Source organism: Pinus tabuliformis, chromosome 5_1 (genome assembly GCF_031772625.1).
Source record: "Pinus tabuliformis cultivar Carrire ecotype Pingquan chromosome 5_1, CPIR1, whole genome shotgun sequence".
NCBI classification, from domain to species: Eukaryota; Viridiplantae; Streptophyta; class Pinopsida; order Pinales; family Pinaceae; genus Pinus; species Pinus tabuliformis.
Window position 1 is genome coordinate 394,364,609 of NC_142305.1, and position 13,687 is coordinate 394,378,295.

A 13,687-nucleotide genomic window follows, 5' to 3' on the forward strand; every position below is an offset into this window, starting at 1 on the left:
ACGCCTTTTTTTGTATCCTCAAAGGAGTTAAGCAGGGTTTCCCCCTCTCCCCATTGCTTTACATCATTGTAACCGAAATTTTGAGCAAAAATCTTGAAAAGGAAAGTATGGATGACAAACTTGTGGGATTGAGCATTGCTCGAAATACAAAATGGGCCACTTACTCGCAGTTCGTAGACAACACTCTTCTTCTCTGGGGCACCTACAAATTTTTTGTAGTTCACTTCAAAAAACTACTTAATAAATACCTTGATTTGTCGAGAGGGCTAGTTAACAAAAAGAAAAGCCCACTTTAGAGTTGGAACTACTAGAAAGCAATTTTAGCTGAAAATTCAAGGGTGTTAGAATTTCTCGTTGTTGATGGATGGAGGTCCTTCAAGTATTTAGGAATCTCGATATGGTTAGGAGCTAGAAATGTTGATGAATGGGAGAAAGTGTTGCAAAAAAAATTGGGAGCACATTAGTTAAATGCAACATGAAATGTCGTTTTCATCAAATTTGTCCTATAATATTAAAAATTATACCACTTTCTGCTTAGTTGTTGGTTTGACTACCTTTGTCTCAGCCCACTTTGTTAAGTAATTAGTGCACACAATGATGTAATTTTTATGTCATGATGGTGGATCAATTGAACTAATGAAATCCATGCCCCACTTGTCAAATGGCTCTAAGGCCACTCCCTGTTTATATGGGATCTCGTTTACTGGCACCAAAAGAAGTGATTAACCAGATTGGTAGCCTTATTCAGAAATTTCTCTGGGAGGGGGTTAAGAATAATGAAAAAAAATCACGTGGTTAATTGGAATATAGTTCAGATACCTAAAAACTATCGAGGATTAGCAATTAAAGATCCCCAATTCATGAATTTGGCTCTGGGAGAAAAAATAGTATGGTGATTACTCTCTGATTCTAAAGAATGGTGGAAGTAAGCCTTCCTCTGAAATATTGTCATAAATGTAGGCTCCTTAGATTGGAAAACGAAAACTGGTCCAATCAAGGATAAAAAAATTGGAAGCTATATAAACTGGTGGCCCTTATCATATTAGATCATCTAGGGTGGAAAGCTAGGAATGGGGTTCACATAAATTTATGGAAGGATCAAGTGTTGTCAATAAGGTTAATGGAAGAGAATGGGGGAATTATGGAGTTGGTGAACTGGATGGAGTCAAGGGGATATATAAAGATTATTGATATCTCGCAATGGGATGACCAAGGTCAATGGACAAGATGGGGATGCCAAGATCGTCCTTCCAATCTTCAGACAGAGTGGGTAACTTTAGTGAAATTGTTAAAATATTTTGGCCTAGTTGAAGTTACAAGAATGGACTAGAAACTTTATTGGGTCATCATATATATATATATATATATATATATATATAAATTAAAATTAAAATTAAATAAAATAAAAAAATAAAAAAATAAAAATAAAAATAAAAAATTATATAGTTAAATTTGGTTACGATATGCTAATTAAAATGCTTCCTCACCCATCCTTAGATAAGCTTTGGAGTAAAATATGGCAAAAGGATGACCTGCCAAAAATCAGCATTTTCTGTTGGGTAATGATTCGTGGGAAAACTCTGATGGTCGAGAACCATAAAAAAGAAGAAAATTCATGGGCCTTCAAGGTGTGTCCTCTATGAATTGGAGGAACAAGACACCCCCAATGTATTTTGAATGTGTAAATTTACTCTGGAAGTCTGGAAAAAAACCCTATATAAAGGCATCTCCATTGCAAGCATACCAAATAGCAGGACTAATATGTTTGAAGCTTGCAAGACTAAAAGCCCGTGGATTAGGAAATTTAACTCAGTGACAATGCAATTTTGGATGGCCCTTCCTAAGTATTTATGATGGGAAGTATGAATAACATGCAACAAAGCAATATTAAATAATGAACGACCAAGCTCGGCTAATACAACTATTACGGCTTTGAAGCTACTCTTTGAAGCCATCACAACCTGTGGATATGATTTAGATGAATTCTAGGACCTGTCACCAAGAAAGTGGGTATGGTTCACCTCAGGCAAGGTCTCAAGCCATGTTGGCAACTTCATTCACAAACCAATTGTCCAAATAACATTTATATAAGAATGGAAAATAAGGAATTTCAAAATAGGAGGATCAGGAAGGGGCAATTTTCTCTGTTTTTCGATGGCGCTTCGAAAGGTAATCCTAAGGAGGCAAGAGTGGGAGGGGTTATCTATCGCCCTGATGACAAAATAAAGGTTCAATATGCTTGGGTCTTGGGAAGTGATACAAACAACCAAGAGAAATATTTGGCATTTTGGCAGTGGCTATAGTTGGCCATTTCGATAAAAAATCAACATTTGATGGTATTTGGGACTCCTTGATCGTCATTTAATAAGTAAGCAAACTCAAATATGCCTCATCAATTCACAACTCTAATTTTACAAAATATATTAATGCAAATAAGGAAATTTAATTCAGTAGAGTTCTATCACATCAAGAGGCATCTAAATCCCATGGCAGATGTGGTGGCGAATAAAGGAGTTGCCCTAGAACAAGGGATGTTGGCAAAGGATCATAAAAACATTATATTTAAACTTTTCGCATGAGGTTAAACCTAAAGTCCATGTAAAAGGTGCCACAAATGGAACAAGTGTAATTAGCGGTCAGATTAGTAAGTGGGAGGCTTGTTGGCTTCATGTCAAACCTCGACCTGGACCAACGATCCCACTAATTCAATATATTCAAGAATGATGGCATTACATTAATGTCGGACCTCCGACCTCCTTAAACACCTAGCTGAGGATTGTTTTAGTACAAGAAGCTTGGGACAGATGGTGGTTTGGCATCAACTTTTGTAAACACAAATGGGATCTGCAGTATAACTTTTCCATTGCCTTGGTACGACGAACATGCTTGAACAATAATGATTTAACAATGTTGGTTAAGATTTGTCGTGGGGAAGGAATGAACATGGAATGTATGGTCATTGCAATGAATAATGCATGACACCAAATTGATGGATATTAATGGATGCACTAATTAACAAGAATAGGAAAGCCACGAGGAAACCTATATAAGATCAATAAGGTCATCATATTAAATGCTGAGGTTTGTGAATGGAAGCGAGATTCTATCAGTGAGAAAGTAGGTCAAGAAGCAAGTGAAACCATTGAGGATGAAGTTCAGACTTTGATTTCCAGAGATAATGAGGAGATTAGTCACCATTTGGACTATATCTTTGCAACAATGGAGCACATAATAACCTTGCTCAATCGGCAAGGGGAAATGGTCGCAACGAAACATTAGCTATAGATGCAACTCCTCAGCCAAAATATTTATTTGGTTCAAAGTAAAATTGAGAGGCTCTAGACCAAACTAGATTAGATGGAGATTCGTTTGAGAAAATTGGAAGTCATCAATATCAATGGCATGGAAGGCACCAATGCTGGCAAGGATTAAAGGGAGGAGGTGAGACTGAATTGGGATCCTGGTCATGAATTGCTTCAGCCGGGAGCAGAGGCAATTGTTGAATTAAACTCTGATATTGGGTCATCAAGTGGAGGTTATTTTAAATGTCTTTCTGAATTATGTATTGCAAATATGTTTTAGTTTTAGGAGTTTTTGGGAAGGTCCTCAAATTGTTTCAATATATTTATATAGTAAGTAGACAGTGTAGCAGAAATCAAGGCCACTTTTGGACTTGTGCGAACTCAGCACTAGAGGTATCAATTGAATATGTAAAAGGACCAAGCCTTGTAACGAGTTTGATGTTAATATAACAACCTATCCATTGTTAGCTCCGCAGGGTTTCGGTTAGGGTTCCATTCGTGAGGCCCCTACACTGCAGTCATCACTGTCCGCACCCACCCTGTAGTGTGGCATCCTCACCGTGATTGTTTGCAAATTAGATGTCATCTCTCTCTATGGTCTGTTTTTCCTGTCCCCATTCTTGGTTGTAGTATGTTAGCAATGGAAGAGGAATTTGTTCATTATCCGTTGGATTTGAATCCCTACGAGCCCATATAGTCTCATCTTAGCACAATGCCGGATGTGTCAATTTCTGGGCCCCCGCTCTCACAATCTCCGTCGTGGTTGGGATTGACATATGTCCGTTCAGATCCTGGTCCTTCCATTCCCTGCATTCTGTTTTCTGCCCTCTCCATCGCTTCGTCAGGTCTTGATTTCCCTCCTCTCTCTCAGGCCACTCTTTACCTTCTTACTTCCTGCATTTCACCCTCCCCGTCCTTTGATTTCCTGCCTCCAGACTCCTCCTTCCATCCATCCATTTTTGTTCCCCCCTCGTCAGTAGGGTTATACTATGCAGCTAACCCCCTTCCCCATCTCTCAGATTCTTCCCCATTACATTTCCATACCACTAACCCTGGGCAGTCATCCCTACCATCCGATTGTTTTGAAGTTCTGGCTGTAAACCCTCGGTCTTGTAACCCTAGTGCGCTGGAGGCTAACTTGGGTTCTCGTGACCCCTTACAGGACCACCCGACAGCACCTCGTACCGGCAAAACCAAGAAGCCCAAGTGCTTCAAGGCTTCCCGTAAGGACCTCTCCCTCTGTTTTGGTGAAGGTGTTCAAATGGGTGAGGTTGTGGATACCGCGAACAAGGTTTTGGTGGGTAGAGTTAGAGGTCGATCATATTCTACCACTCGCCTTTGCCTCTGGGTCATGGAGATTTGGGGCAGCATGCTCAGCGAGCTCCCATATGTAACTACTCTGGCTCGGGGTTGGTTTTCCCTTAGTTTTCAAAGGGAGGAGTACACCTCATGGGTTCTCTCTCGGTATTGGCACATTGAACTGGCTCCAATGCTACTCAAGAGATGGATTCCACTATTCAATCCCGAGCGGGAACAATTGGGTGTTGGATCGTTCTAGGTCCATCTCCCTGGACTCCCCCTACATTTTTGGTCTGAAGATATATTCACCCGTATTGGCAATGCATTGGGCATCTTCTTGGATTATGACAAGTCTTACATTACTTCTGGAAATAGATCGATGGCCCGTATACTAGTGTACCTGGACACCAGGGAAGGTCTAGAGGAGCAGATCACTCTACATTGGAGAAGGTTCACCCCCATCCAATCGCTAGATTATGAAGGGGTGCCATTTAGATGCAGAAGATGTCATAAGGTCAGACATATCTACAAGGAATTTTCCCTGGTTAATTTTGCATCCTCTCCCTCCAAAGTCTCGGATGTTCCTGGTCCTGTGGCATCAACACCTATGGAAGGATAGCCTCCTCGGTCTACTCATCTGATGCCACCAGTTGGATGCTCTGCTCAGATGACTACATCAGCCTCTCCTCAGCCTCCTTCTCTGCCCATGATGAGATCTCGGGTTGCTGCTATGGCCGCTCTCTCCTCGGGTATTCCTCCACCTCTTTGCTCTACTCCTTCTTTATCTATATCTTGTTCTGCACAACATCTTCATGTTGCATTTGCATCCATAGCTAGCATATCTCCTCGACTCTCACATGTCCTTTGTATCACCCTCCCCCATTCTACTCGACCACCCCTCCCTCTATTCCTAGATTGATTGTTTCATCTACTTCTCTTGGTTCTATGATCTCCTCTAGCCACTCACACTCCTACAATCTCTGCTCTCGGGTGACACACCCTTCCGAGCCTTCAGGGATTGGCATGATTTCCCCTCCTAAAACCGCCAAGCTCCCTTGGAGGCTGCATTCCGATATCACTAACGCTATCATCCATGCTGGGGAAGACGTGGCCCAAGGGAAAAAATCTACACTTGACAGGGTCCTTAGAGCATCGAACCCCCTCCCCTGATCTCATCCATGAAATGGATCTCTTTTAACTACGGAGGGTTGGCTAGCCCTGCTAAAAAATTAGCCCTTAAAACACTTCTGGATTTTGAGCTGATCGACATTATTTATTTACTAGAAACCCTTGGGATGGTTGAGCATATCATCTATGTTATGCACTCTCTGAAGCCTGGGTGGACTTTTCATGCGCTTGATGTCAATGGTCAATCAGGGGGAATAGATCTTGGCATCAATCCCTGCACTGTCAAGATCATCTCATCCTGGGGGGGTTCTGGATTTATTGGCATGGACATTTACTCATCGGAGCTAGGTATGGATTTTACAATTATCAATGTTTATGCTCCCTGTCTTAACAGGGCTGACTTTTGGAACCATTTACTCAACTTATCTTTGACTAACTCTGATAATCTTATTCTGGGAGGGGATCTAAATTTCTCAATTGGCCATATGGAATCCTGGGGACATAATGCTCAGGTGGATCCCTTATCAGACTCCATGGAGCAACTGTTGGAGCAACACCATTTGATTGATATTCCTATTAATAAGATGCAACCAACTTGGCATAACAGAAGAATTGGTGATGCACCTCTCGTAAGACGATTGGATTGATTCTTAATCAAGGAGCACCTGGTAAGGACCCTGAAAAATTATCATTAATGGGTGGGATCTGGTGGTATCTCTGACCACTCTCCCATCTTTCTGGAGTTGTCGGGTCCATTTCAGAAACCAAGAGCACCATTTAAATTCAACTCTACTTGGCTAATGGACCCAGATTATATCAAACTGGTAACTGATTTCTGGCGAGCTCATCCACCATCTCAGGGGAGATCCATAGCTGAAGGTTTCTGTCACAATCTTATTGAACTAAAGAGCTTATCTATCCAATGGGAAAAACTCAAACGAGATCGGGATGAACAATCTCTTAGCATAATTGAGAACAAGCTGACTGATCTGATGGATGAGCAGGGATGAGGTTTCTTCTCTGTTGAAGCTAAAAATATTCTCACTGACTTAGAAGCTTAAAGGACTAAAATACTTAAAGATCGAGGGGAGACTTGGCACCTAAGGAGTAGGGCTATCTGGTTGCAAGTTGGGGATGACAATACTAAATTCTTTCACAATTACATGAAGGGGAGACGGGATAGTAACACTATATGGAATATGCCTACTGAAAATGGTCAGACTTCTCACACCTTTCACCAACTAGCCCATATTGACTCATCCCATTTTCAATAGCTCTTCAAGTCTCCTCCTGGAGCCACATTTGCTTAAATAGTCTGAATTGTTGGGCTTTTTCCTCGATTCGTAGACCAAGATGCAACAAATGACCTTATTAAGCCTGTATCCATGGGGGAACTGGAAAGAACTTTAAAATGGTTCAAAAAGGATAAAATCCCTAGTCCAGATGGATGGTCGGTGGAATTCTATCTAGCCTTTTTTGAAATCATTGGACAGGACCTTCTAAAGGTTGTGGAGGAATGCAGATCAACCGGTTGTATGTATGAGGCTATCAACTCCACTTTCATTGCTCTCATTCCCAAAGTGGACTCCCCACTATCTTTTAATGATTTTAGGCCCATCTCCCTCTACAACTCTCTACAAGATTATTGCTAAGATCATTTCCAATCGTATCAAGCCCATCCTTTTAGCCCATATTTCACCTGAGCAATTTGCTTTCCTGCGTAACATACAAATTCATGAGGCCATTGGCACTGCTCAGGAGGCTCTAACTCCATTAATACGAAGCATTTAAAAGGATCCATTCTCAAAATCGACCTCTCCAAGGATTTTGATCGGGTTAGCTAGCTTTATATTAGAATGCTCCTTACTCATTTAGGATTCCCCCTCACTTTCATTCAATGGATTATGTGTTGCATTTCTACTTTGTCCTTCAGAGATCTTATTAATGGATCAGCCTCCAACTTCTTTCATGTTGAACATGGCCTCAGATAAGGATGTCCTTTTTCTCCACTTATTTTTCTCCTTGTAATGGAAGGCCTGAGCAGATTGATATTGCAGGGAAGAAGTGAAGGGCGACTTCGGGGACTCAAGATAACTGACTAACGCACTATATCCCATCTTCTTTTTGTTGATGACGTGCTCATATTCCTCAACAAGGGTATTCAGGATTTCTCTGTATTTTATGAGCTATTTCTACTCTTCTTCGTTGCTACTAGAATGGAATCGAATCAGCTGAAGTCCACTATTACATTCTCAGCATGCTCCCCACAGGAAATTTGGTTTTCCCTTCAGAAATTCCCATTTCAAAGACATCATTTGGAAGAAGGCCTTAAATACCTTGGTTTCCGCATCAAACTACACTATTATAAAATTTTGGATTGGATCTGGCTTGTGGCCAAGGTAGAGAAAATACTTCACAACTGGATCCATAGGTTCTTATCCAGAGCGAGGCATTTAGTACTCATTAAAACGGCCCTGGAGGCAACCCTGGTTCACTGGATGTCTTTGGAATGGATTCTCAAAGGAATACTTACTCGAATCCAAAAAATTTGCTGCAGATTTCTTTGGAATGGATACAAGGAAGGGAAGACCTTTGCCTGGGTGGGATGGAGACACATCTCACTTCCTAAAAAAGGGGGGGTGGGGATTAAAATATCCACATTCATTCGCTCATGCACTAGCAACAAAGATGGGATGGCTCATCCTTAACTCCCATAGCCTCTGGAAAAAGGTTGTTCATTATAAATACATATGGCCTCTACATATCATGGAATGGATACCTCTTCCATCATGGCACAAGAATGGCATTTCGACAATCTGGAGGGTTGTTTTTCTTACACTACCCACTATCAGAGATGGCCTTGCATGGCATATTAAATCTGGCACATCTATGCACATCGGTATGGATCCATGGACTGGTTGTACAAACATGTATCATCTACCCCATGAACTTATTAATTTTCTTAAGGACAGGGGCATAGCCATGATTGCCAATATTGCGAACTCGGAGCACTCCACTATATTTGCACAGGCTTGGAAAATAGCTGACCAGCTAGAAATTCCAGCTCAATGGACCCAGGATTGGGAGGGATATATTGTTGCATTGACTGAATCTCATGTCAGAATTATAGAGGAAGATGATGAGCTCATTTGGGCACCAACAATGCATGGATCTTATTCTCCCAAAGAAGGATACCCAATCATCCACGCTTCACACAAGCCACCTGTGTTGGTGGGGTGGTGGCGATCTATATGGAAACTCAAAGCACCCCCTCGGACCAGACTATTTATGTGGAATGTATTAATGAATAAATCACCTACTGGGGAAAATCTAAAGAAAAGATCATTTTATGGCCCCACTTGGTGCGTATTATGCCAACAGGCCGAGGAATCGAATGAACATCTCTTCCTCTTCTGCCCTACTGTTAGCAATATTTGGGAACAAGTTCTCTCCTCTCTGGCCATCACTCAGTGATGGAATGGTCAAAATATAATGGATGCATGGAACCTTTGGTGGGTTGAGTCCTCGAACCAGAAAAACCGCAATCTCCCACTACTTATATGTTGGTCTATATGGTTAAACAGGAATGGAATTATATTTAGAGACAAAGACATCCGATGGCCTATATCAGTTGTGTTATAGCTCCAAATCTCACTCTTATGGTTTGTGATGCTGTACTCATGGCCTAGGGCAACCCCTCCTTCCAGAGCTGGTCCTAAAATTTAAAAAAACAGTGTTTTATCCCTTATACGCGACATTGCCCTGATTTAAACGCGTGTATACACGATTCTGTGTATAGCCAACCCGCGTGTATGTATTAAAACACTTAAAAAAATATAAAACTCCTCATTTTCAGGCGGAGATCACGGGTTTTACCTGCTGATCACCTGTTAGTGCCTGTGGCCCAACTGTTCCCAACCAACTCCTAACTAAAAAACTAATTTGGAGATGGTATAAAATGACCTCAAAGGGAAGGCCTAAGGGAGGAGAGGATAGAGAGAAAGGTTATTATGCTGAGATTTTTCCCTTGACCAGGTCTGAAGTCCCTTGTGCCTTCTGCACTTCCCCCATTTTGTACAGGAAACCTTTGTTTCCTTGTGTGTTGATGTTCATCCACCATTTATGACATCATGGAGAGATTCATGGAAGGAGTTTTGTTAGAGGCTTGAGGCTGGAACGGAACCAGAAGGAAGCTTTGCTTGGAGCCTGCTGAAGGTGATTCAAGTGAACATATTCCTTTTTATGTACTTTATTTTTCTATAATAAAAGAAACACATGTCTTGGTTCCCGAAATGAATCTTCTTTATGTTAATGATAGTCATGTTTAGAATTCATATGTAAATGGTTGTTTGGATTTCATAACTAACTACCTTTCTTTATAACATGAAGATGGTTTCTTTATAAGTTTTGTCCATGTACTGCTGTGTTCTTTGAATTGGCTGTTTTGCAAGACAAAAGAGAAGAAGGGAACTCCAAAAAGGGTTTGGACCCTAAAGGCCTTCTCAAACGTAGGACCAAAGGTACGTACCCTTATCATAGAATTTGCTTACAATAGCATAATGGCTGTATGAATGCATGTTTCTTTGAATAGATAACTTTCAGTCTACTAGGGTTTCAACCCAAAAAGCCCTAGGGGAGTAATTCCCTCTATCAGAATTGGCGAGTCCACTGGGGACAACACTCTTGTTGTTCCTAGTTTGGGTATTTTTCAAGCCAATCAGGGCTCAGCTACCTTGTCTGCTTGCTGTTACTGTCTGGTATGTTCTTGAACTTTAAGCTTTGCCAGTTTCTTCAGTTTGTTTTTTATTTTTCTTGAAGCTTTTCATACACGCTGTTTTTCTTAGATACAGAGGCGTATATACGCTTGTTTCTTTGAGTGAACCCGCGTATACGCAGGTTTCCTCAAACACAGTCGCGTATACACGCAATCTGTACTTCAGTACAGTCACGTATATATTGCAATTTTCGAGATTTATAAATCTTTTAGCCTCTGAAGGCTTGTCTGGTGGTTTGAGTCAGTCTGAAACAGTCATTTTCCAGTATCAGTTATTTGTTTTACAGTGAGCATCTCGTTCTGAATTCTCTCTGATTATAACGAGTATTGGTCTTGTTTTTGTTGATTGAAAGCGTCATCGTTTTTGGCTAAAGCACGCAAGATTTCTTGTTAGGAATCTTGGCTGCTCCGTTTCAGCAGGGTGGGGAGATTGAATTCAATCTTTGTGTTAATCTTGCTTTTGGTGACTTTTTGTTTGCTTGACAAGATCGCTTTTTGTGACCATCCACTTCTTTGTTTCATGAAAGTTGTTGTTTGACACTTTCTTGGAATTTGTCTTTTTTATCTTTTGGTTTTCATTGCCAAGGCTTTCATTGCTGCTTTTGATTGTTAAGAGCGATTTCAAACACATTTATTTTTGTTGGGTTTTCGTCCATTGAGTGGTGTTGATTCACAAAAGTGTTTAATTGCCTATTCTTCAATCACAAGTTTCAGTGTTGTTGAGAGCATTTTTTGAAAAGACTTTTTTGTTTGTTGCTTTGAAGAAAATCTTTTGAAATCTTAGTTTTGCTTTCTTGAACTTGCTTTTCATTTGATTTCCTTTTAGTGAAGTGAAAGTGCTTTATGTTTGTCTTAGAACTTGTTTTTAGTGTGTAGACGAAATGAATGGTAACATCTCATATTCCATCTAGGCATTGTAAGTGGCAAGATAAAGATCGATAAGCAAGCAACTTTCTTTTTTGGTTGTTATAGTAGTTTTAGATCTTGCATCCACATATAGTTGTTGCATTAGGATAGATTTGCATCCCCTTTCAGGCACATATAGCTTTGTTAACTTTTGTGAGTGTGAAGTGTGAATTAACAAAAAGAAAAGGAAAATTTGTTTTATTAGAAGTACCTCTGAACCCTATAGAAATTGCTCTTCATCGAAAAACGAAAAAGTGCATGTGCATGTAGTTAAGTTTTTATTAATTTCTTTTGCGTCAAAAAACACCACTAGTTTCACTTCCGTTACCTTGTGACTTAAAGAACAGCCTAATAAAATCAAGCGCTAACTAAAATTCACTAGAACTTTTTGTTTTAGTCAGTTACACCAACAAGATTAGGATTTTAGGGCCTTGGATTAGGCAAGTGGAGAGTTAACTCTCCAAGGCCATATAAACGTCAAACGTAGGAGTCTGAATAATGAGAGAAAATCCAATAGCGTTAGGAAGACCAGGAAAGCTCCAGATCTGGGAGTTAAGCACGAGGGTCTGTGAAGACAAGGAAGAGAGATACCCCCTCTCCTACTTGTCCGAACTTACCTCACGACTGTTCCGCCTGGCTTCTGCGACGAGTTGGTATCCATAGTTGCTACTCCTAGGGAACTACACAGGTGGCTGCGGAGGGGAATCCCGTGGCACCTGAGGTTGACGTTGCATCACTCTCAACAGTACTACTAGAGGGCACCCTTGCGAAGCTTGGGGGCTTGCACCGGCGCAGGCTGTTGTTAGGAGGTCAGCGTAACTTCCTCTGATACCTTCGCTGATAGGACTGGGCCCTCATCATCCCAGACTATCTTCGGAAGGCCCCTTATTTCACTTTCTCGTATTTTGGTGTCCGCTCTTAATCACCCGGAGCGGAAGTTGTTTGACTGGCTGTATCTTTAGGGACTTTATAGTGTGTGCTTTGTGCTCCTAGTTGGCCTAGCTTTCAATTTTTTGAGTCTTTAGTTAGATCATAACAAAAAATTCAAAGTGGCTGAGCGATCTCCAAGACGGTCTCGAAGACTTCGTGGACTCTCGCCACCAAGTTTAGAGCCTTCTCCTAGAAGGCGCAGAGGCAATACTACCGGTGGGTTCCGTCCCACGCCGGTTGACGCATCGGGGATTGATCCTCCTCTCGGGGGCATTAGCAGCCAAGCAAGGCCTGGCACTTCTGAACAAGAGAGGGACACTCCGGTCCTTTCTCGAGTTCTCTTTCAAGCGAAGAATAACATAGAGGTAGAAGAACTTTCAGAGTCATTAGCGGCTCCAAATTCTCCACTACCATCTAGTCATCCAGACGTACTGCAATACGTTGGGACTTCGACGCATAGACCGTCAAGTCCAGGTTACGTTACGCGCTTACCATCGATGACCACTACTGGAAGCATGGCTTCTATGAGTGCTACGACTATGCAAACCCCAACATCGGTGCAAGGGGGAGGAACCATTTCCATCTCCTCTGCTTCCTTGTTTGGATCTTTTGCTAGCACATCTATAGTTGGGTCTACCTCCATTCCATCCACGAGTGGAAATGCCCAAACCAATGCTTTTGGTACTGGATTCTTCCCATTTGGCACCCATTCACAGGGTATTCCATCGGTTCCGTTTAGTGCCGCTACGTCCATGATGGGCGGATCGGCTTCATTCCAGGGTTTTCCTTTTGGAAGTGGTCATATACCACATTCCAACCCGACGGTAGGATCCATGCCTTTTTCTTCTGTGGGACAAAGCAGCAATCCTTTCCAAGGTTGGAATAACCCTGGGGTTAGTAGCGCGGGAACTGGGAATCCGTTTATCGGCCAACAAGGGAATAGGCCGTACTCCACAGTTAGTATGTTTCAAAGTATTCCTCCCCTTGCTTCGGCTTGGAATCCGTATCAGGGGTTATCAACTCCCTACAATCCTTTAGGAGGGAACTTTGTTGGTTATGGAGGTCATACGGCCGGAGTTGGTCAAACTCTGAATTTTGTTGGACCACAAGGCTTGCCTTTTGGTTCAGCCAATTCTACTGGTTACTTCGGGCAGCCTGGTGCCTCCCAAATTCCAGGACAATCTTTTCAGAGCTTTGGGAGTTCTGCCCAGTTTGGGTGGAATCCCCAAGGTCCTCCTAGGCTTCCGTTTCTGGCAACGTTGAATTTGCCAGATCTCACTAAGTTAACAAATGACCCGATCAAGTACAATCCGGCCTGGCCTCCGGTCCCAACCAAACTCCCTTCGGA